At 41.4% G+C, this 22,562-nt stretch overlaps 1 protein-coding gene across 1 annotated transcript in view; it reads left to right on the top strand.

Moving 5' to 3' along the window:
* Positions 1-15,241: 15,241 nt before the first annotated feature.
* myripb (myosin VIIA and Rab interacting protein b) overlaps positions 15,242-22,562 on the top strand; it is a 298,451-nt gene continuing 291,130 nt past the window's right edge. Inside the window, exon 1 of the mRNA XM_039666448.2 lies at positions 15,242-15,562. The gene's annotated coding sequence lies outside the window, so the exon portion shown is untranslated. The remainder of the gene's footprint in view (positions 15,563-22,562) is intronic.

Raw genomic sequence — 22,562 nt, 5'->3', positions numbered from 1 at the left:
TACTTCAGTTCAATGCATAATGCACTCCATCCATCCACCCACATTCAATACATATCACTGGCCACAGAGTCTCTTTGGATTTGCAAACATCCTTGACTCTGCTGCCAGATGGTTGCTTAAAACATGGTAAACAATGAAGTTGAGTACCAGAAGCTTAGTCATGCTGTCTAAGAACCTCAGCAATGAGATAGGTAATCCTTCATAAATTCACACCTTAGGCAAACAGCACAATTTTGGTCCACCATCCCTGCTGTTTAGTAGAGCTACTTTGCAGGAAATCAGTTGAGATGAACTAATTATTTTTTAGAAGATTTTTTGATCTTACAGCTATCTGGGTAACAGAATGGACCCCCTGACCCTACTAAGGTGATTGTGGAGTCATGAGATGGGAAGTAGAACACTGATATCTCATGTGATGTATGACATGCATTGATGTGACATAAAAGCCATTACTCCAGTCTACAGTGTCACATGATCCTTTTGTCACTCGTATCCCGTTTTGGTGCTCAAGAAACATTTATTATTATTATCACTGTTGAAAAAAATTGCTGCCTTATATTATTGTGGAACTGTGATGTATAATTTTTTTTCTTTGATGAATAGAAAGTTAAAAGATGACCATTTATTTGAAATAGAATTAAGCTGTTTTATTGTATTTACTTTATTTTAGGTTGGCAGTTTTTAATGTGCTGGTTTAGTCAACCCGGTCTCATCCCAAATCGTCATATAACTGACGTTTTGGGACGTCTTTTGACCATACGTCAATATTCGCCTTTTTAGGGCCCCCTTAAACGTCGGTAGATGAGGTTATGGGATCCTAACTCTACCCCATACCTAAACTTAACCCTAAACCTAACCCGTCACCTAACTGACGTTAAAGGTAAAGCGTCAGTTGTATGACGGCCCGGGATCGCCATCTACCGACGTTTAAGGGGGCCCTAAAAAGGCGGATATTGACGTATGGTCAAAATACGTCCCAAAACGTCAGTTATATGACTTTTTGGGATGAGACTGTGTTAGTTTAGTTCTCACTACAAAAATACAAAAAAAATAGCTAAATAGATGTAGAAATTGAAACCACTGAGAACTTAAAATGTTAAATTATATCAAGTTAACTTTAATTGTCTAAAATATTATCTGTCAGTTAGATCAACTTTTTTAAATGCCAATAGGCTTTATGCACAACTTACTTCCGCATTCTCTGTAAAACAGGTCGCATCGCTTCCGGTCCAGGTCTTTTGTATGTGCTTCATGAAATTTTTTGCGGTTTTACTCAAGATAACTTAAAAGGAGCGAGCAAAGATTAGCATAACCAATATCCCTCACATGTGCAGATTGATATTTAAATGTTTTATATTTTTTATTCTTCACAGTAACGTTTAGATATTTAAATGGAATAAAACGGCAATAACAAAGAGAACTAGTTAGGTTAGCTGATTACATTAAATATCCATAGATATCGTAGTCAGTTCTTACGGCCGTTAACACTTTCTCTGACAAGCGGATGCGATGATACCCGTTTTCCGGTTTGGTCGCGTGACGCACGGCATAAAGCCTATTGCAGCTGTAAAATGGAACAAAACTGGAGAACATGCAACCACAAATGAAGCCTTGTCTTTAAATGAAGGGTTTTTTAGACATGTGGTTGGAGAAAGAGAGGATCCTCCAGCAGAAGATAAGAAATGAAATGACAGAGTGTTGTTGGGCACAAGGATACAACGAAAGCCAAATAGTACGTAAGTGAATGTAAAGGGAGTGATTAAGTTAAAAAGAGATGGTAATGGTTAAGGAGATTGCAGGTCTTAAATCTCTCACTTCCCAGAGATCAGTTTTAGGAAATGTTTAGGTGGTGTGCTGTAGAGATGTTTGATCTGTTTCCATGGCTACACATGTATGAGACTAAAACCCATAGATGGGATCAAAGCAGATCTCAAAACCAGCTTGACCACACTTGGGCGCTTCTACATCGTGTGGTGTGTGTTATTGTGTCTCAACATCTGCACCAGACCTAGCAAATCTGTCTAAAGCTCTGTGGAGACACTGACAACTTTCTAACCCATTTTAACTCATATATATATATATATATATATATATATCAGTTAAATTGGGTTAAAAAGTTGTCAGTTGCAGCTTGCAACGATTAAAATATTTAATCGCGATTAATCGCATTAATGTCATAGTTAACTCGTGATTAATCGCACATTTTTATCTATTCTAAATGTTTTTTTTTATTTCTCTTTGTTTCATTATTTTTTTCTCATTTTAATGCTCTTATCAACATGGAAAAGTGGATTGGCTTGTTTAGTGCAAATGTTTTTTTTTATTACTATTATTGAAAATAACATTGGAATAGCAATTTCACACTAACATATAAATAATCTCTCACACAATGTAACACTGTCTATCAATTAAATTGTAAAAGAAATACTGACGAGGTCCTGATATTGACAAGGGGGTGGAGAATTCGCATCATCTGTGTGTGCGTGTGTGTGTGTGTGTGTCTGTTTGCTTGGCCATCATCAAGTGGTGTATCTGACTGGACGTGCTGCGACGATGTTCGTTCAGTTCACAACGACAAAACACACAGATCACTTGGTCTTGTCAATGGGACAATTTGGCAACTTTTTAAAAGTAAACTTTCCATTCAGAATCTTAGGGCATCCATTTCGGCGCCTCGCGCTCGTCATCCACTCTCAAAACGTAACGTTACTATTTGGCTGGCTCGCAAGCCGAAACGAGTATGTGCGGTACAAAACGTCCTCGTGCTGCGCTCTGAAACCCATTGATTTCAATGGCTTGTGCCGTGCGAGGACGTTTTGTTGCTTCTTCGACCAAAGCGCAAGCGGATCTAGCTAGACCGGAAACAAAACAACAGGCCAGCCGCAAACACACGTTTGGGCTTGCAAGCCAGCTTTAAGTGGATGACGAGCGCGAGATGCTGAAATGGATCAGGATCCATACCGTGTCCTGTTGCAAAAGCATTTGAAAAAAACTACAAAGTTTGCTTGGACAAAAAGACCGTTAATCGCGTGATAAAAAAAAATTAACGCCGTTAACCCTTTAAGGGGCAAGCATAAAAAATTTTGATGGAAAAATGATTCACTGCTATTTTTGTATGTATCTAGACTAAAATGACAGAGTTCATGCATTTTTTTCAAAATATGACCTATAGTTTCTAAGTTACACTCTGTATCTCCCGAGATACATTGCCCATTTAGGGTTACATTTTGCAAAATTTTTTTTTTTTTTTTTTTATAGTTCATATGACAACTTTTAAAACATTTATTGAACAATTATTAGCTACAATTTTCATATTATCCATACAACATTAGAAAAAATTGGAAAAAACTGAACTTTTTCTCCCAAGATGCATTGCCTATGTAGGATATACATTTAATATTTCATAACTTTTTAAACAGTTCATGTGCCGATTTTTAAAACACCTTTTTCCTGTTTTGTTTTTTTAACTCTACCATCTTCGCTGTGGTTCCCCACAACAGATATATTCTATGGGCAATGGAAGCTGACAAAACAGTTGCGAGCATTTTGTCCAGTGACCAGGCAAAGCCTCACTTCACTTCTGACACATGATGGATATCTGCCCATCCTGGCACATCCAAAACCTTTATCCCATTCAATATCTGTAGAGAACAGGCCTCAAAACATGAGAATATCTGTGAGTGAGCAGCCCTGGCAAATACCCTTATATGGGCAATGTATCCCCCGGGATACAAACATTCAATGCCTGATAATCAAAGTTGTGAGAAGATTATTTTGAAAATATCAACACGAACATGTAAAACTATCCTTAAAAAACTACTTTCTAAAACAAAATCACTCTAAAATATCATAATCGTGAAAAATATAAAAACACTTTGCTCATGGCCAGTGCCTTTGTCCACGTATGCTGCCATTTTGGAGTTTGATACAAATATTTGGATTGTTATAGCAAAAAGTCACATGACCTTATTACATGACCCATCACCCCATCAGTGTTTCTCATCAACTGCAACCAAATAATGCCCCTCCCCCCATAGCCCCATATCCCCCAAGATACAGAAACTCTTTACTTAAGGGTTAAAATGGGTTTGCGTTAAACGGCGCTAATAACGCGTTAAACTGACAGCCCTAATATATATTGAAAATGATATGCTTTTACTTTCTATTCTAATTTGATTAGTATGCAACATTTTTTGGTAAAACTTTATTTTGATTGTCCACTTTAGTTGACTTGTAGTTGCAAAGTTACTTACATGTCATCTAGCAGTCATTGGAGTATTAATCTGCTTAATATCTGGTAATACTTTATTGTGATTTTTTTTTTTTTTTATTGAAAGTGTGTTGGCCTTCTGCATCATCTGCTGGTTTGGTAATGCTACTGAGGCACAGAAGAAGTCTGTAAGAAAAACAGTAACAACGGCCAGTAAACTATTAGGGATAAAGTTACCAAGTGTGGAATGCATTTACAGGGAAAGAGTAATGAACAAGGCAAAAACCATTGTGGGAGACAAGAGGCACCCCCTTGCCTCTTCATTCGAACTACTGCCTTCTGGCTGACGATATTGCCTCCCTCTATTTACCAAAAACAGATCAAAGTCTTCATTTGTGCCTCAAGCAATTAAGCTTTTAAATATGTAAGTTAAATAGGTAGAATACGCAGCTGGTCTGGTATTGCATAATCAAATAGGTAGTAAAGGTGCAGGGTATGGGGAAATATGGGTAAAGTGTATTAGTATGCGTCTCTGTATATTGTATGTTGTATGTTGAAATGCCTACTTGATTGGCATGCAAACAAATATCCTAACGGGGACAAATAAATGTACTTACTTACTTGTCCCACAGCAGACATTATTCTGACTATAAGTAACTTTGTATACTCTAATAAAAGTTAGTTGACGTGTAGTTGCAAAGTTACTTATAGTTTAGTAGAATGTCTAAAGTGGACCATCTAAATAAAGTGTAATCCATTTTGATTGCAAATTATACTATATGCTTAGCAAAGATTAGCTGAAAAAATAGATCAGAAAAAGCTTTAAGATTTTTCTGCCATACATGAATTATACATGTATTATTTTTATTTGACTTCAGCAAGCGGTAAAACCTCAAAATTACCTCATTATTAAATACAGGCTGGAATAAAAGAATGAAAAGATGAAAGTACAATCCAGTGTTTTAAAGGGCACCTATTATGCAAAATCCACTTTTACATGCTGTCTGAACATAAATGTGTGTTGGCAGTGTGTGAGCAAAACCACCCTAGAGTGATAAAAATCCTCCCAGTGTTTTTTTTTTTTACAATCTCCATAAATCATATGCACTCTCTCAGAACGAGCTGTTCTGTAATCCAGCTCTTTGTGACGTAGAAAGTGAGATATGGTTTTGATTGACAGTGTGGTTGAGGCATAGACCCCTCCCTCGGTGATCTGTGCAGATTCGCCATTGTTGTTTCAACGACAGCCGGACCGCTGTTCTGAAGATTTGTGCTGCCTTCCAGAAAATGTCTCCTAAGAAACATAAGTGTTCTGTTGCGGGCTGTAATACTGTGCATAGTTGTTTGCACTTGCTTCCGACATCAGAGCCTCTGAAAAAGCAGTGGATGGATTTTATTTATGAAGGAAATGTGCCTCTTACACTCCCGAAGTACGTTTACGTTTGCTCAAATCATTTTAAGAGTGACTGTTTTTTGAACGAGGGTCAATTCAAAGCAGGTCTTGCTTCAAAATTAATCCTCAAGGGTGGATCGTTCCCTACGGTTCGCGATCCAACGACACCTCCTGAAGAAGTAAGTGTATTTTATGATTTTTGAGCTAACGTTAATAGTCGTCGTCTTATGATGTCTGTGTATATAATTTAAACCTTTTAAGTAACCACTCGTTTGCATATCTTTATTAAGATATAGTATTAAAAAGTCTGTATGTTTTCGGAAAATACAAGATATCAAAATTATTATTTTTCTACAAAGGCCAGCACATCGACACGAAGCTGTAGGGATTTTGGCGTGCAGACACAAACATCACAGTTGTGCAGTGTTGGTACACAACTATCAATGAGGACGCTTCAAACTCACCACAGGAGTATCAGTATGTTGATGTTTTTAACTATACTTATATTACATAATATACAATATAGTATTATAATTTTTTTCTTAACTAACTGAATTTTTATATGTGCATTTCTACATTCATTTTCTGTAAAGTTCATTTAAAAATGAAGTAATATACAATTACATTTGAATTTAATTGATTACCCCCGAAAAAGAAAGTGAATATTTCCTGAAGCTTTGATAAATTGTAAATTTCAGGTGTCCAGACAGAGACAACATTGTCAAATTTTGATGATACCACAAAAGTAGTTTCGCATACAGCTGTTGCGTCTTCCACACCCCTGAAGACTTCATCAAAGAGACCATGTCTGGACCTTGAGGAAGATGAAGATATCCTACAGGAATGCTCTACAATAATAACTGCACAAGAGACTGATGTCACATTTAATCCTACAGAGGCTAAACATCAACAAACAGAGCAAAAAGACTTGTCGTAAGTTTCTATTATATTTTAGAATAATGTTTGTTTTTAATTATAGCATATCTAATTTTTATGTAGAGCTTATATAGATTATTGTTTTTTTTTTGTTTTTTTTTTGTTTTTGTTTGTTTGTTTGATAGTTTTTTTCTTCAGGTCTCAAGCATCTAGCCCTATTCAGAAAATCTGTAAATATATTGTCTATGAGCAGTGTTGTGCAAGTTACTTCCAAACTGTAATACATTAGGTATTACTTGTTACTGTTATTTAAAAGTAATTCATTACCTTACAATATTACTGTCTCAGAATTGTAATGCGTTACATTACTCATGTATTACTTTCAGTGTTGGGAGTAACGCATTACAAAAGTAATACATTACAGTAAAATATTACTTGTAACCCAGTAGTGTAAGGCATTACTAATCAATTTTCAGTAATATTTTACTCGTTACATGTTCAGTGAAGCTTGTATTACAGTTGTATTACAGTGAGGCTTGACATTTAGTTTTAATTGTAAAAAAAAAATTATAATAATACAGCAAGATCGTGAGACATTAACGAATGGAAAATGCAAGTAGTCTAAGTTACCTGTTCGTGGTCAGTCAATAGCCACGTGTGGTGTCCAAGTTTGTAAATAAAGGCTGATATATCTGTATAGCGATTTTTTTTTTTTTTTTTACAGGAGTGCGGTGAGGCATGATTTCGGCCTCTGTGCTCGCGCTGGCCAGGGGAAAAGCGTCTAATGGGTGAGGATGGCATGAAGAAGACCGCATTCGTGAGATGGACGTATGCATATTAGGCTATTCGTTCTGTGTTTTCTTTTTAAACAGTTAGGCTATGTTTAGGTGGTTTGTCATGTTTTCCTCACACAATCATGTTTTTGATGTGGTGGTGATGTGTTCATATAGTAAGGGTGGCGATAATAAAGCTCCTAAAAGCTGATGAAAAAGCAAAGATTATGAATATGTCAAATATGCCTATAGCAAGGAGACTTGAATTGTTTAGTAATAAAGATGAAGTTGACGATGCTGACTATTTATGAGACGCGCACCAGCACGCCCCCGCGCCTTACCCAGATAGCAAACTGACATTGAATCAACGTGGAAATATGACATCGAAACAACGTTGATCTGACATTGTTTTGCTCATCGAATTAACGTTAAACCAACGTTAGACGTGTCATTCTTTCAAAACTAACGGAAAATCAACTTGAAATCAACGCGTTGTTTCAACGTTATGAAAGCAAACCAATTTTCGATTTTCATTTAGCTTTGAAGAATGCAGCGTCTGACGTTGGTTCAACGTTAATTCGATGAGCAAAATCAACGTTGTTTCAATGTCATGAGAGACGTCGTTTCCACGTTGATTCAATGTCAGTTTGCTGTCTGGGTATCTAATATTGTCTGCTTTTACTTCTTAAAGGCAACAGACTATGTGAAAGTTTTAAAGCAGTCTTTTAGTGCCAGTTCAGAGCGGTCGCGTCTGTAACATTGTTTTTTCCTCATAAATGCGAACACGAAAACTAAAATAAAATGAATATTTTAAGGTCTATGGAGACTTGGACCTCATCCAATTTGCGCAGTGTAATTAACAGAATTACAAAAAATATATTTTGCCTCCTATTTTTTTTGTCACGCATGAATGTGTGTCTTTTCCCTAATATTAAAAATAAAACATAGACTGATATTTGACTAATGTCTGGAGTTCTTTAAGGAAGTAGCCTATATACGTTTCAATACATTATGTATTTTCTGAGAATTTTTATTTCAAGTTTTGACTGCAAATGTCATGTCCATAATGCTGGACTTCCCCAATTTTAAATAATTTATCCTCAACTAGTTTTGTGGTGTAGGTCTACGTATTTTATAATGTTAACTTCAAATAATACTAATAGCCTAATTTAAAGATAAGGTAGCATTGGATCTGGACGGTAAGGAGAATAACGCTGGAGTTGGAAGAGGTGTGTCGCGATTCTGTAGGTTTGTGGATCTGAGTGCGGCGAATCGCGATTTCGGTTTCATATTGCATATCGTTAGACGCCCCAAAGTTAAGTTCTACTTCTGTAGTTATTTTGGTGAAAGTAACTCAAAAGTAATACATGAGTAATGTAACGCATTACAATTCTGAGACAGTAATTTTGTAAGTTAATGAATTACTTTTAAATAACAGTAACAAGTAATACCTAATGTATTACAGTTTGGAAGTAACTTGCACAACACTGATTACTTTTGAGTTACTTTCACCAAAATAACTACAAAACTACCGAAACTCAGCGTATAAGTATATAGCCTACTCCACAGACCTGAAAAATATATCCATACTGAAATGTCTACTTGTAAACAGAACAATTCAAAAGGAAAAAAACAGACTGCTCTCTGCTTATGAAATGAAATGTGCATTTCGCATTCACTACCTACTGCGAAGATCGCGAGTCAGCATCGTCAACTTCATCTTTATTACTAAACAATTCAAGTCTCCTTGCTATAGGCATGTTTGACATATTCATAATCTTTGCTTTTTCATCAGCTTTTAGGAGCTTTATTATCGCCACCCTTACTATATGAACACATCACCACCACATCAAAAACATGATTGCGTGAGGAAAACATGACAAATACCACCTAAACATAGCCTAACTGTTTAAAAAGAAAACACAGAACGAATAGCCTAATATGCATACGTCCATCTCACGAATGCGGTCTTCTTCATGCCATCCTCACCCATTAGGCGCTTTTCCCCTGGCCAGCGCGAGCACAGAGGCCGAAATCATGCCTCACCGCACTCCTGTAGAAAATAAATCGCGTTACAGATATATCAGCCTTTATTTACAAACTTGGACACCACACGTGGCTATTGACTGACCACGAACAGGTAACTTAGACTACTTGCATTTTCCATTCGTTAATGTCTCACGATCTTGCTGTATTTTTTATTTTTTTTTACAATTAAAACTAAATGTCAAGCCTCACTGTAATACAACTGTAATACAAGCTTCACTGAACATGTAACGAGTAAAATATTACTGAAAATTGATTAGTAATGCCTTACACTACTGCGTTACAGAAAAAAGTAATATGTTACTGTAATGTATTACTTTTGTAATGCGTTACTCCCAACACTGTCTATGAGACATGTATCATGGAACTGTGCAGCGGATCAATTTGACCCATTTACATTTTCTAATTGTTGGCTATTTTGTGAATTTTTCTAATTTATTATGATGAACATGCATGCAAAGTTTCAACATGCTGATGCGTTTTGACATACAATCAAAATTACTGTTACGTTTGTGATGTTCGCGGGTCAATTTGACCCACATATTTTAAAGGGTTAGTTCACCCAAAAAAAAAAAAATTAAGTCATTAATTACTCACCCCCATGCTGTACCAACCCCGTAAGACCTTCATTCGTCTCCGGAACACAAATGAAGATATTTTTGATTAAATTTGAGAGATGTATCACTACCACATAGGCTGCCTAAGGGAATGAAACTTGACGGCCCAGAAAGTCAATGAAGAAAATGTTTAAATATTCCATGTGACAACAGTGGCTCAACTATAAGTTTATCAAGCGATGAGAATACTTTTTGTGCGAAAAAACAAACAAAAATAACGACTTTATTCGACTGAAACGAGACTTCAAGAGATTTCCACGACGCACGCGCAAGAACTGAACTGAAATAGTTGAAGGAGACCTAATGTACTTGTTACATCGTAAGAAGAATGGCATCTATTGGTCTGTCTGTCTCATCTTTATCCCCTGGTTTCCGTAGTCAGCCGGATCCGGCCCATATCTAGATCAGATGGTTGACCTGTATCTAGACATGATCACAACACAGCCCTGAATGTTATCAGATACCATGTCAACTTGACAATCCCCTGTGAAGGCCTTGTCGACATGACAGCCATCGGGACAGATCCATAATCCATAGCAAAGACCACAAGAACCAGACAGGTCCTTTGCACAGACCCCCTTATGGTAAGCTTCAACATACCGGTGTGATGAATCAGATCTTCAAGCAAAAATCACCTTTTTACAAGGAACGGTGCTGTTATTTATATATATATATATATATATATATGGCATATACATATATATATATATATATATATATATATATATATATATATATATGGCATATACATATATATATATATATATATATATATATATATATATATATATATGAAGAGTTCAGATGCAAAACCTCTAAGTGCCATTTGAAATTTTCTTCTAGAATGATAATTTTTATCAAGCTCGTATATTTAAGTTCAGTAATTTCACTTAAATGACAATTCATAGGTAATCTTCATTGCCATTTAAGTGAAATCACTAAACTTAAATATACGAGATTAAATATATGGCATTTAAAATGTTCCTAATATTGTTCTGGGAGTCCCCAACAACAGTTTTACATGAACAATGACAAAAAACACTTTTGTTGTCTTATAATATGCATTTATTTTTACCCGATTTGCTAACCGACTCCCTAATGATTTGTACAACGACTCATTTTTCCAAACCACTCCTTTGCGTGACGCTAATCGGTGTTGATTGGTCAGATGACCCAGTCAGTTATTGTTTCTTTGCATAACGCATAAACATATTGATATCAAGCACTGCAGTACTACAAGACGCTATATTCTTTATGACAACTCCAATAACAGCGACAAACATTTCATATACCGTATTAAAAAAAAAAAAATGACATTGGAGACCTAGAAGCCGCGCTGAGCGTAACTTACACACACACGCGCACACACACACACACACACACACACACACACACACACACACACACTTATTGCGCCTTCCCTCCTCGCGCTCCGACGCTACAAAACCCATAAAAGCAACAATTATTAATAATACTTACAGGTTGTGATTCGGAGGAAGAAAGCTGATCCATATACACTGTGGGGTACTAAGCCCTCCTTCAGGATCAACCGGCTTGCGAATCCACATTTGAATTCATTTATGTTTTTGATTCGTCATTAAAATGATGAGAACACAATCGGGCTATATGTTGTGGTATCATTGCAAATATGAACTCTAACCACCGATTCTTCACATGCTCAAGTGGCTGAACTGTCATTGCATTGCAGAACACAGCATCTTCTCGACATGACTCTATTCAGCTGAAGTATTTTAATGTGTTCTAGACTTCAAGTTTACACTTCCGTCTGCGCGCGCAGTAACTGGGCACGGCCAATATGCTTATGTTTCATATCTACGTCACTAGAATATGCTTACGTCACTAGTCGACTCTCACTTTTGAAAGACAATACTTTATATACGGTGCACTTTCAGATATAAATCTTTGCAGGATGTTTTCATTCCCTTAGAGATATATTCCACACTACATGAACAGTCATTTTCAAAAATCCATGATAGGTGCTCTTTAAATTGCTGGGCCCACCTGGTACATGTCCCAGTTACTCCAGTTTGAAGTATGACATTTTCATGAGGAATGCACTTACAGGAAGCATGTAATCAAAGTAAAGCAAGTCAGAAAGAGCTTTAAACATTCCAGCACTGATTATCCACATTCAGCCAAACACACACACACACACACACATATATATACAATATTACAATCTTAAGATTACATGAGCTGAACTTTTAACTGAGCTTTTTAGTTTTTTTTTTTTGTTGTTGTTAAAAAGAGTTACGATGATTGAATATATATACCAAAAACTCCTCATTGCTTCCCAAAAAGTGTATTTTAAAGCAATATTGAGTTTTCACATTTATGCTAGGGTGTCAGTAATTAGAAAATTTTACAGGATGTAACCTGTGTAATCCCTGTAATGATAGTAGGTGAACAAGGTGATCTAGCCATAATTGTTTTGCCATGTCAATCTGATTAAATTTAAGCAGAAAGACCAACAATCCTCTAGGTGTTGAAATGTTATTGAATTGGGATTGCGTGGGATTTCCCCCTTTCTGGTCAATGTATCCCTGTCTCTGCTTAATTATTTTTATCCCTGGTAGCATTTGAAAAGTGAATACTTTTCAAATGCTTAATATAGGTACAATAAATTTATAGCTTTTTTAAAGCTTTTTATAGCTTTATAGCTTTTGTCCTAAAGCTTTTTGTTGTTGTTATATTTCTGGTCATTTCTTACAATGAGACCTTAACATTTATTTGAAAGTTTAGAGACATTTAGGACCACATATCATAACATTTAGACTATTTTTTGGGTGATAAAATGTGTCTGTACTTTTGACTTAAGTTTCTTGCAAAACCTACGAGCATGTGTGTGTGTGTGTGTGTGTGTGGGGGGGGGGGGGGGGGTATTGTGTAGTGCAATGGGACTGTATTTATTAAGACTTTGATCAAATCCTGTGATACAAACTTTTGCCATTTAAATTTTGGTTTGTCTATATTATTCCCTAAAAAAATCTGTCCAAAATGACAGAAATGCCATATTGTTTTTGCTTTTCTTTTGTATTACTCTCCACCAGTTGGGAACCATACTCTTATTCACTCTATATAATAAAATAAGAAAATAATAACTAAACCACATATCTAATCAGACTGATATATTACTGTACTATTAGTCAGCTATAATGTATGCAGAAATTAAATTTGCATTACGTGCTCAATATGCACAGACTTATTTATTTTGAAAACAGACCAACATTTTACAAGAGATCCATGTTTATAATTTGTATGGATAGGAGACATAAGGAGTCGTTTCTGTACATGTCCCGTCATGGGCTTGAGTGAATCTGAGCAGCAGCTGGATCCCCTAATCTCCATCAGGCTCAGTTGGAAGTGGCTGTTTGTGGGATATTTGAACTGTGTTATGTTTATCCTAATTCTCTTATGTTATTTTCTTCACTTCCACCGTGAAGCACTTTAGTCAGTCTCCTGAAGCCTGCTGCTCTCAGCAGTTTCACTGCACTCTAGCGATAAGGAGCTAAGAGTTGTCTTGCCTTTCTATTTAATCCTCTTTCTGGCTTCTCTCCAAACAACCATCGTGAGGAATGTGTTTACACGTTGTATGGGTGCACAGTGCAGCACTGATAGATTAGACTGTTGAGACTATGTGTGTTGACGTTTAATGTGTTAATGTGAGTCAGTGCTTTCTGTCATTTCTATTGTCTCTGTTTTCTCAACTTGTTGTGATTCAAAAGTAAAGTGAAATGATAAGGCACTTATAACTGGCCTCTCACACATACTGCATATCTAGGGTTACATTATTATTATTACAGTTTTTCTCGATTGTTTACACACATTTCCTGCAAGTATGCCTCATACTCTCAGAACTCTACACACAAATCTAAAAACCCACACACAATCGGCAAAACCCCTCAATTCTAGTGCAAAATGAAACTTTGCATTCAAAACAATGTTATATATTCTCAAATGGTATTTTGTTTTCAAATGACATACACAAACCTTTATATGAATAGACATTTATAAGAACCAGTTGAAAAGTGTTGTGCTCAATCTAAAACATGCACTATGATCAATGTAAAACACTTCTTCTCCATTCATCATAATGACTTGGGCCTTTTTTGTTCAGTATTACACTTACTACAGACTTTACATACATAAGTGTGTTGTAAAGTATTTGAGAATATTGTTTTTATACCCAGAACACACAAATACACGTTAACAATTATTTTTCCCACAAAAACAATGAGAGATAGATCGCACATTTCATACACCCCAACCAACACAAAGTTGCACTTCACGAGTTCACACTTACAAATAAGTCAGATAGAATAAATGCGTATTTGGCGTGCTGTCCGAGGAGAGGGCTCTGGGCTCGGTATGCGGCCCGAACCCAGAGTACTCCCCCCCTATTCCTCCTGACTGTGGTAAGAATGAGCCAGGAGTGAGGAGTCGGGGTGGTGGAGGGATGCTGAAACTGTCAAGGAATGTCAGGTGAGTTGAAAGTGGATATTTATATATGCTTCCTCTCGTGCTGATAGGGTAGACATGTAATTGTTTGGTGACGAGTTGATTGGAATGATTTATTTGAATGTGCTCCTCCCGAACCTTGTTTATAAAACATTGTGTCTAAAGTAGAATTTGTGAGAAAAACTGTAATAGCAGGTAAGTCAAGGAAGCCAGCCATAAAAACTCGCTATTTTATTTACTTTTCAATGCCTGATTTGAAACATTTGGTGCTTGGCAGGTGATTAAACATTGGAGTCAATACATTTAATGAAGGATTTAACTTTCTGATTTAAACACTGCATCTGAGGATAATTGTATGTTTTTTTTGTTGTTGTTGTTGTTTTTTTTCATTGAATAAAGCAAAAAATTTATATTGAAAAGATTTGTGAAATCTTTCGTAGGGTAAATCTATTTAATCATTAATTTATTAATCATATTTTTAGGATAACTTCACAAATTCATAACACCTTTTTTTCTATCTACTTCATCCGATCATCAATCCATATAACAACTGAGTTACTTATTATCTAGCGGAAAGTTCCTGGACTCACAGTAATTAAAAAAATTAATGAAATGTTTTAAAAATCGTCTTTATTTTAAATAAGCACTCTGATATGCACTGCAAAATTACCAGTTCGATTACCTCGCGTTTCAGACGCTTTTACTTTGAGAGAGGATGGAGTGGTTCTGCGTGTGTTAGGATGTTTCAAAAACGGGCAGAACTCTACGCTGTGATTGGCTGATCGGCGGGATGCTCAGGTGTTGGAGGAGGATGCAAGCAGCCGCTGGATGTCACCATGTGTCTGAGAAAGAAGAGATAGCCACACTGAGGGGGAAAAGAAAGCTATCTGATAAAGGGCTAATCAATTATTAGCCGTTTCATTTAATCATCAAACAATAACTTAACCGCTACAGATACTAGTAAATAGCTATATTGCTGTAAATAGAAGGAAATCCTGTAAATCAGTTCGCACCAGTCGGCGCCCCATAAGTCAAAGCGCGTGACTGTGTGTGCCTGCGTGGGGAATCACAGATCACCGATCAATGGAAGTTAACCGAGCCAAACCCGCTTCGCTCTCAGTGCGTGTACGTCTGTAGCCTGCGGAGATTCCATGGATGTTTATTTCACGTAAGTTTTGTGCAGATGGCACATTGATTCTTTTGGATCCTATTGCTTGAGAGCTGTTTGAGTCGTTAATGAATGTGCAAAAGTTTCTGTGTGAATTGTACAATCGACCAACACAATGAGAGGATGGAGAGATGTGATTGTTTGTCTGAATGTTGTGACCACGCGTGCTTATAATTGTTATCGATTTATTTTTCATGCACAGTGTTAGGTGCACCTGACTCATTTAGTCATCTGCCTATGGCAAGCCGTTTTAGCGTTAAGGTCAGCTGTAAAAGGTGGTTGCTGTTTGTTGTTGGTGCCTGGTAACTGGCTGAATCCGAGTTCACCTCCTATTCACTATTCCCTACTTTACTCTACTGTTCATTTGAAAGAGTGAATGAAAACGAGTTGCCTATTGAATTCGTCACTACACTATAGCCTACCCTATACAACAGCCGTTGAGGGTATATAATTTCCAGTGACGTTTGGTGATGTATTAAAGAGGCTAGGCACTCAGTTATGAAAGACAGATTGATTTATTGTTTAGGCTAATAATAAGTAATAACAGTAAACGTTACGACGATCGAGGGCGAGGGACTTAAGAAGACGGCGTGAGGCCGGTGGCATGAGTGATAATGCAATACCGTGCGCCGGTCTTGTGTCTCTCACGGAGGAGCGAAACCATAATGCAGCAGATCGAGAGAGAAACAGGCCTGATTTTATGATGTGATTTGTTTCTGTTGTGAGTAACGTTACAGCAGTCGTCTTTTGTTTTGTATTTGTTCATTTTACTATTAAAATGTTTAAATGTTCGCCGGTTCCCACCTCCTTCTTCCCACAACAACAAACCCCGTTAACATTACATTGGCCTACTCATTAGTGAATTGCTCCTCGTTTGTATTTATTTCTATATGGTGAATTATGGCTCGTTTCCACTGAGTGGTATGGTATGGTACAGTTCGGTTCGGTACGCAATTATTTGCGTTTCCACTCGGCTGTTGCGACTCGTAAAGATAGCCACAAAGACCGGATTTGAGCAGCAAAATTCCATATCATGTTTAGTTTCTTCCTTCATTATCATACTTCCTATCTCCACAGAGCTTGTTAGCTTAGCTTCCAAACAAGATGGCTGATATGTTGATTCAGTATCTGCAAGTGAAGTCCCACCCACTGATCTGTAATAAGCCTGTAGGGTGAGTGGGTCCCACCATAGACATCATAGGTAGACGCCCTATCGACCGCTACTGCCTATTGGCATGAACGAGAATTGGAGCCGCCATCTCAAACCGGTCATCCGCTCCGCTCAGTGTAATCTGAATAGCAGGTGAAATGAGCTGTCAGCGCATTAAATTTATCATATCTCACTGAATACTGAACTGATTTTCACACGTTTTTTTTTTTTGCTGCAAAGTTCATTCATGTATCTCTGATACAGGACACATGGTTCGGTGTATTTTAATATCCATAGTAGGTTTAACAGTAATATAATATTCTGATATAAAGATATAAAGTGACCAGACACAATATGTGTGATGAAGAAGGATATAATGTATTTTATAAATCACTCACTATAAATATAATAAAGAAGCAGAAACAGATAGTTACAGTAAAGTAAGATATTTTAATAAGTTGAAGTAACAATTTATGATTTGTCACACATACACACGAACACACACACTAACAGACACACACACACACACACACGCTCTCTCTCTCTCTCTCTCTCTCTCTCTCTCTCACACACACACACACACACACACACACACACACACACACACACACACACAAACACACACACACACACACACACACACACACACAGAACGCAGCCACCGAACGAATCCACCGAACGCAGCCATCTGTAATAAAAATTGAGAAGATTTTCAACGTGTTTTCATCAGTAATTTCTAAAAATTAAATTCGGACAACATTAAGCCTATACCTATTTTATTGTATGTGGATGTGGGAGGGGAAAATGTCGAGACTAAAGCCCTATTTGGATTAACTTTACAAGGGTAGATGGAGTAAGTTAATAATGTAATTTTACCACAGGACTTCTGTAATATCAATAGCCAAATCACATGTGATAAGATATAGGTTATCAATAAACCTAGAAGTTGGAGGGGTAACTCAATTTGCGCATCACTGTCATGCGTGTATATTACATTGCTTCCTGATCTCATGTGCGCAAACACAAATAACCTATAGGCTACAACAAGGCAGTTGAATGCTTATCTGATAACCTAGAAGCTCTTGTAGTTATTACTTTAACAGTTACCCCACCTCTCCATGCCGGATGAACACCGGCTGATGCAGTAAACAACATTTCACAACGATTTCAGTACACTAATAGCAAATATCCTTGCTCCTGCTCGATTATCAGGAAATATTCTATTCACAAAATACAACCAATAGTACGGTAATGTTAAGACTTACGTGTGAAAATCCCTATTTTCGGTGGTCCGGCGATTAGAACAGGAAAATGCTCCACAATGCTCTGGCATATGCTGCCACGCAACAAAACGTCTCGGTTACGTATGTAACCCTCGTTCCCTGAGTAGGGAACGGAGACGTTACGTCAGAAGTGACGGAGATTGGGGGTTTCGCATAGAAAGCCAATCCTCTTCGAGTATTAAAACACGAGCCAATGGCATGCAATGCCTTGGGGCTGCGGAAATTTGCATAGCGTACTCCGCCCTACTCCGTGAGTATAAAAGGAGGAAGTGAACGCAACCGCAGTATGTCTTCGCTGAGGAGCCAAGACTGAACTCGGCCTCTACCCAGCGATACAGCAGAAGTGGCAGGGAGACGTAACGTCTCCGTTCCCTACTCAGGGAACGAGGGTTACATACGTAACCGAGACGTTCCCTTTCGTAGTCACTTCGAGTTACGTCAGAAGTGACGGAGATTGGGGGTCTGTGCCATCACGCCAACTTCAGGCTGTCTTCCAGTGCCCTGCGAAAGTCTAACCCCCGAGCCTTACCTGTCTTCCTTAGGGGATCCGACTTAGACACAGGATTACCAAGGTACACTGGGAAACATATCCCGAAGGGGACATGCTACCAGCTGCCTACCGAAGGGAGGACTTACGAATACGCATATGGCCACATAGGAACACATATGGAATCACTGGAGCACCAACCGCAGGTGGCTACTAATTTCAGCTCCAGGGGTGGCAGATGGCTTGCCAAGGGAAGACACATGCTCAGAGAGGCTTACAGCGGATAATACACATGAGACGGTTACCAAGGGGGAACCGTACGCATGGAGGCACCTAGCCAGCATCCAGAGCCACAGCAGTGGTGCCCGCATCGTCGGTGCTGGAGGACTCAAGGCTTCAATGGAAGAACTGAGGAATATCGCACTTATCCAGTCCGGGGAGTGGAGTGGCGAGCAAGCGAAGACACCTGAGCGGATCCAGAACTGGCCGAAACGAGTACGTGAGAGGATACCGGCTCAATTCGCAGATTATAGAATCTGGCGAAGGTGTTGGGTGTCGCCCAGCCTGCAGCTCTGCAGATGTCTGTTAGCGAGGCACCGTGCGCTAAAGCCCAAGAGGAGGCCACACTCCGAGTGGAATGGGCCGTCACACCAAGGGGGCACGGAAGGCCTTGCTGCTGGTAAGACAAAGCAATGGCATCCACAATCCAGTGGGACAGCCGTTGCTTTGAGAGAGCCCTTCCCTTCTGGCTCCCTCCATGACAGACAAAGAGCTGGTCTGAGGTCCTGAAACACTGCGTTCTGTCGACATAGGTGCGGAGAGCACGTACCGGACAGAGCAGTGCCAAGGCTGGGTCTGCCTCCTCCGGGGGCAGCGCTTGCAGGTTCACCACCTGGTCCCGGAAGGGAGTGGTGGGAACCTTGGGCACATAACCAGGCCGGGGTCTCAGGATCACGTGAGAGTAAGCCGGCCCGAACTCCAGGCACGCTTCGTCAACGGAGAATGCGTGCAGGTCCCCCACCCTCTTGATGGAGGCCAATGCAACCAGGAGTGCTGTCTTCATGGACAGAAACTTTAACTCTACCGATTGCAAAGGCTCAAAGGGATGCCTCTGCAGAGCATTTAAAACTACCGAGAGGTCCCAAGAGGGTACGAGGGGAGGACGAGGCGGATGCAGCCTCCTCGCTCCCCTCAGGAACCTGATGACCAGGTCGTGCTTCCCTAAGGACTTACCTTCCACTGCTTCATGAGAAGCGGCAATGGCCGCGACGTAAACCTTAAGGGTGGAGGGCGACAGCCTGCGCTCCAACCCTTCTTGCAGGAAGGAAAGCACGACACTGATCGAACATCTCCGGGGGTCTTCTCCGCGAGAAGAGCACCAATTGACGAAGAGGTTCCACTTCAACGCATAAAGGTGTCTCGTGGACGACGCTCTTGCGGAAGTGATGGTTGCCGCCACCGCAGGTGGCAGCGAACTCAAACCTGCCTCGTCCCGTCCAGGAGCCACACGTGCAGCCTCCAAAGATCGGGACGAGGGTGCCACAGAGTGCCCCGTCTCTGAGAGAGTAGGTCTTGTCTCAGAGGAATAGGCCAAGGAGGTGCTGTCGCGAGGAGCATGAGATCGGAGAACCACATCTTGGTGGGCCAGTAGGGGGCTACCAGCAAGACCTGCTCCTCGTCCTCCTTGATCTTGCACAACACCCGTGCAAGGAGGCTCACCGGGGGAAACGCATACTTGCGTGGGCCCCGTGGCCAGCTGTGCGCCAGCGCATCCGAGCCGAGAGTGCCGCGGGTCAGAGAATAAAACTGGGCGCAGTGGGACGAGTCCCGAGAGGCGAACAGGTCTATCTGTGCCTCCCCGAACTCGTCCCAAATCAGCTGGACCGACTGGGGATGGAGTCGCCACTCGCCGGAGAGGGGACGGACCCGGGACAGCTCGTCGGCCGCCCAGTTCCGGTCTCCAGGAATGTACACTGCACGAAGGGACCTCAGGTGCTTCTGACTCCATATCAAGAGGTGGCGGGCGAGCTGCGACAACTGGCGTGAGCGTAGACCCCCCTGGTGGTTGATGTACGCTACTGCCGTAGTGTTGTCTGAGCGGACAAGCACATGCTGGCCCTTGAGTAACGCTCGGAAGCGGTGTAGGGCGAGCCGTACTGCCAACAGCTCGAGGCAATTGATGTGCATGAGGCGCTGGGCTCCTGTCCAGGAACCGGCGGCTGCATGCCCATTGCACATGGCACCCCAACCCGTGGTAGATGCATCCGTGGAGACAACGAGATGCCTGGAAACTCGCTGAATAGGGACGCCGGTCCGTAAGAAGCTGAGGTTCGACCACGGGAAGAAGGTTCGCCGGCATGCCGGAGTCACTGGGACTCGGAGCGAGCCGCGATGCCATGCCCACCTCGGGACTCGATCGCGAAGCCACAGCTGAAGCGGTCTCATATGAAGCAAACCGAGCGGCGTTGCCGCGGCCGCGGATGCCATATGCCCCAGGAGCCTCTGAAATAGTTTCAGTGGAACCGCACTCTTGCCCTCGAACTGTCGAAGACAAGTCAGCAGTGAGTGCGCGCGCTCGTTCGTGAGCTGCGCGGACATGGCGACCGAGTCTATCTCCACGCCGAGAAAAGAGATCCTCTGCACGGGGCAAAGTTTGCTCTTTTCCCGGTTGACCCGAAGGCCCAGACGGGCTAGGTGCCGGAGCACCAGGTCTCTGTGTTCGCAAAGCTGAGCTCGAGAGTGTGCTAGTATCAGCCAGTCGTCGAGATAGTTCAGGATGCGAACCCCGTGTTCGCGAAGGGGAACAAGGGCTGCCTCGACGATCTTCGTGAAGACGCGAGGGGACAGAGCTAACCCGAATGGGAGAACGGCGTACTGATATGCCTGGCCCTCGAAGGCAAACCGAAGAAACGGTCTGTGTCGAGGTAAAATGGACACATGGAAGTACGCGTCCTTCAGGTCGATCGCTGCAAACCAATCCTGATACCGAACACATTCGAAAATGCGTTTGGCCGTGAGCATTTTGAACGGTAGTCGATGGAGAGAACGGTTCAAAATGCGCAGGTCCAGGATCGGTCGTAACCCACCGGTCTTTTTGGGGACAATGAAGTAGGGGCTGTAAAACCCGGACCTCACCTCGGCTGGAGGGACCGTCTCGATTGCACCCTTCGCCAGCAGGGTCGCAATCTCCGCTCTCAAGACTGGGGCATTGCCACCGACCATCGTGGAGCGAACTCCCGTGAAGCGGGGAGGAGACCGTGCGAACTGAATCGCGTAGCCGAGTCTGATCGTTCTGATGACCCAGCGGGATATCCCAGGAAGCGCTAGCCAGGCTTCCAGGAAATGAGCCAACGGGGTCATGCGAACCACAGACGTCCCCCCGGAGGGGCAGCGGTGCGGGTCGACTGGCACGTGTGCAGGAGTTACCCCGCTCGGATGCGTCGAAGCCCGCTCCCCGACAGAAGGGACCAGGGAAAGCGGAGCGTTCCACGGGGGTCTGTTCTGCCGGGGGTCTGGCGACAGAGGGGGAAGGGATTGGTGTAGCCCTGGGACGACACACGCACCCTTCCGCGCCCTCAGAGACAGAGAGGAGTGTGTGGGCTGACGCACGGGGGCATCGAGCGCACCCACTCCAGTCTGTGAGCTCAGTGAGGATGTCAAGTCTTTCTTTAACCAGTTCAGGGTGCTGCCCACCCGTGGGTGAGCAGCGGGGAGCTGAGAACAAAAGATTCTCCCCCGGCCCTCCACCGGGGGAAGGAGGGGGCCTGCTACCGCCTCCTGGGAAAGACTCGAGATCGTCACTGAGCGGCCCGTGTCAGGATCTTCGCTTGGCCTGGCGTTTAGCGGGGCGAGCGGCCTGAGGGGGCTGTGACGCCGGCCTGCGGCCTCCTCGACGCCGGGGCCCGGGTGAAGGCTGCTGCTGGGGCCGGGCGGGAGGGAGGGGAGCCGCAGGGGGGCGTCCTCGGCGGCGAGCAGAGGGAGGCACCTGCGCCGATGACTGGGTGGAGGCAGCAGCTGGTCGCCGGGGCAGGATGTGTTTGATGGCCTCCGTCTGCTTCTGAGCGGTGGAGAACTGCTGGG

The sequence above is a fragment of the Pimephales promelas genome, chromosome 22, assembly GCF_988280905.1.
Source record: "Pimephales promelas chromosome 22, fPimPro1.hap1.1, whole genome shotgun sequence".
NCBI classification, from domain to species: domain Eukaryota; kingdom Metazoa; phylum Chordata; class Actinopteri; order Cypriniformes; family Leuciscidae; genus Pimephales; species Pimephales promelas.
The sequence above is the reverse complement of the archived record's forward strand: the minus strand, read 5'-3'. Positions and strand labels throughout refer to the sequence as shown.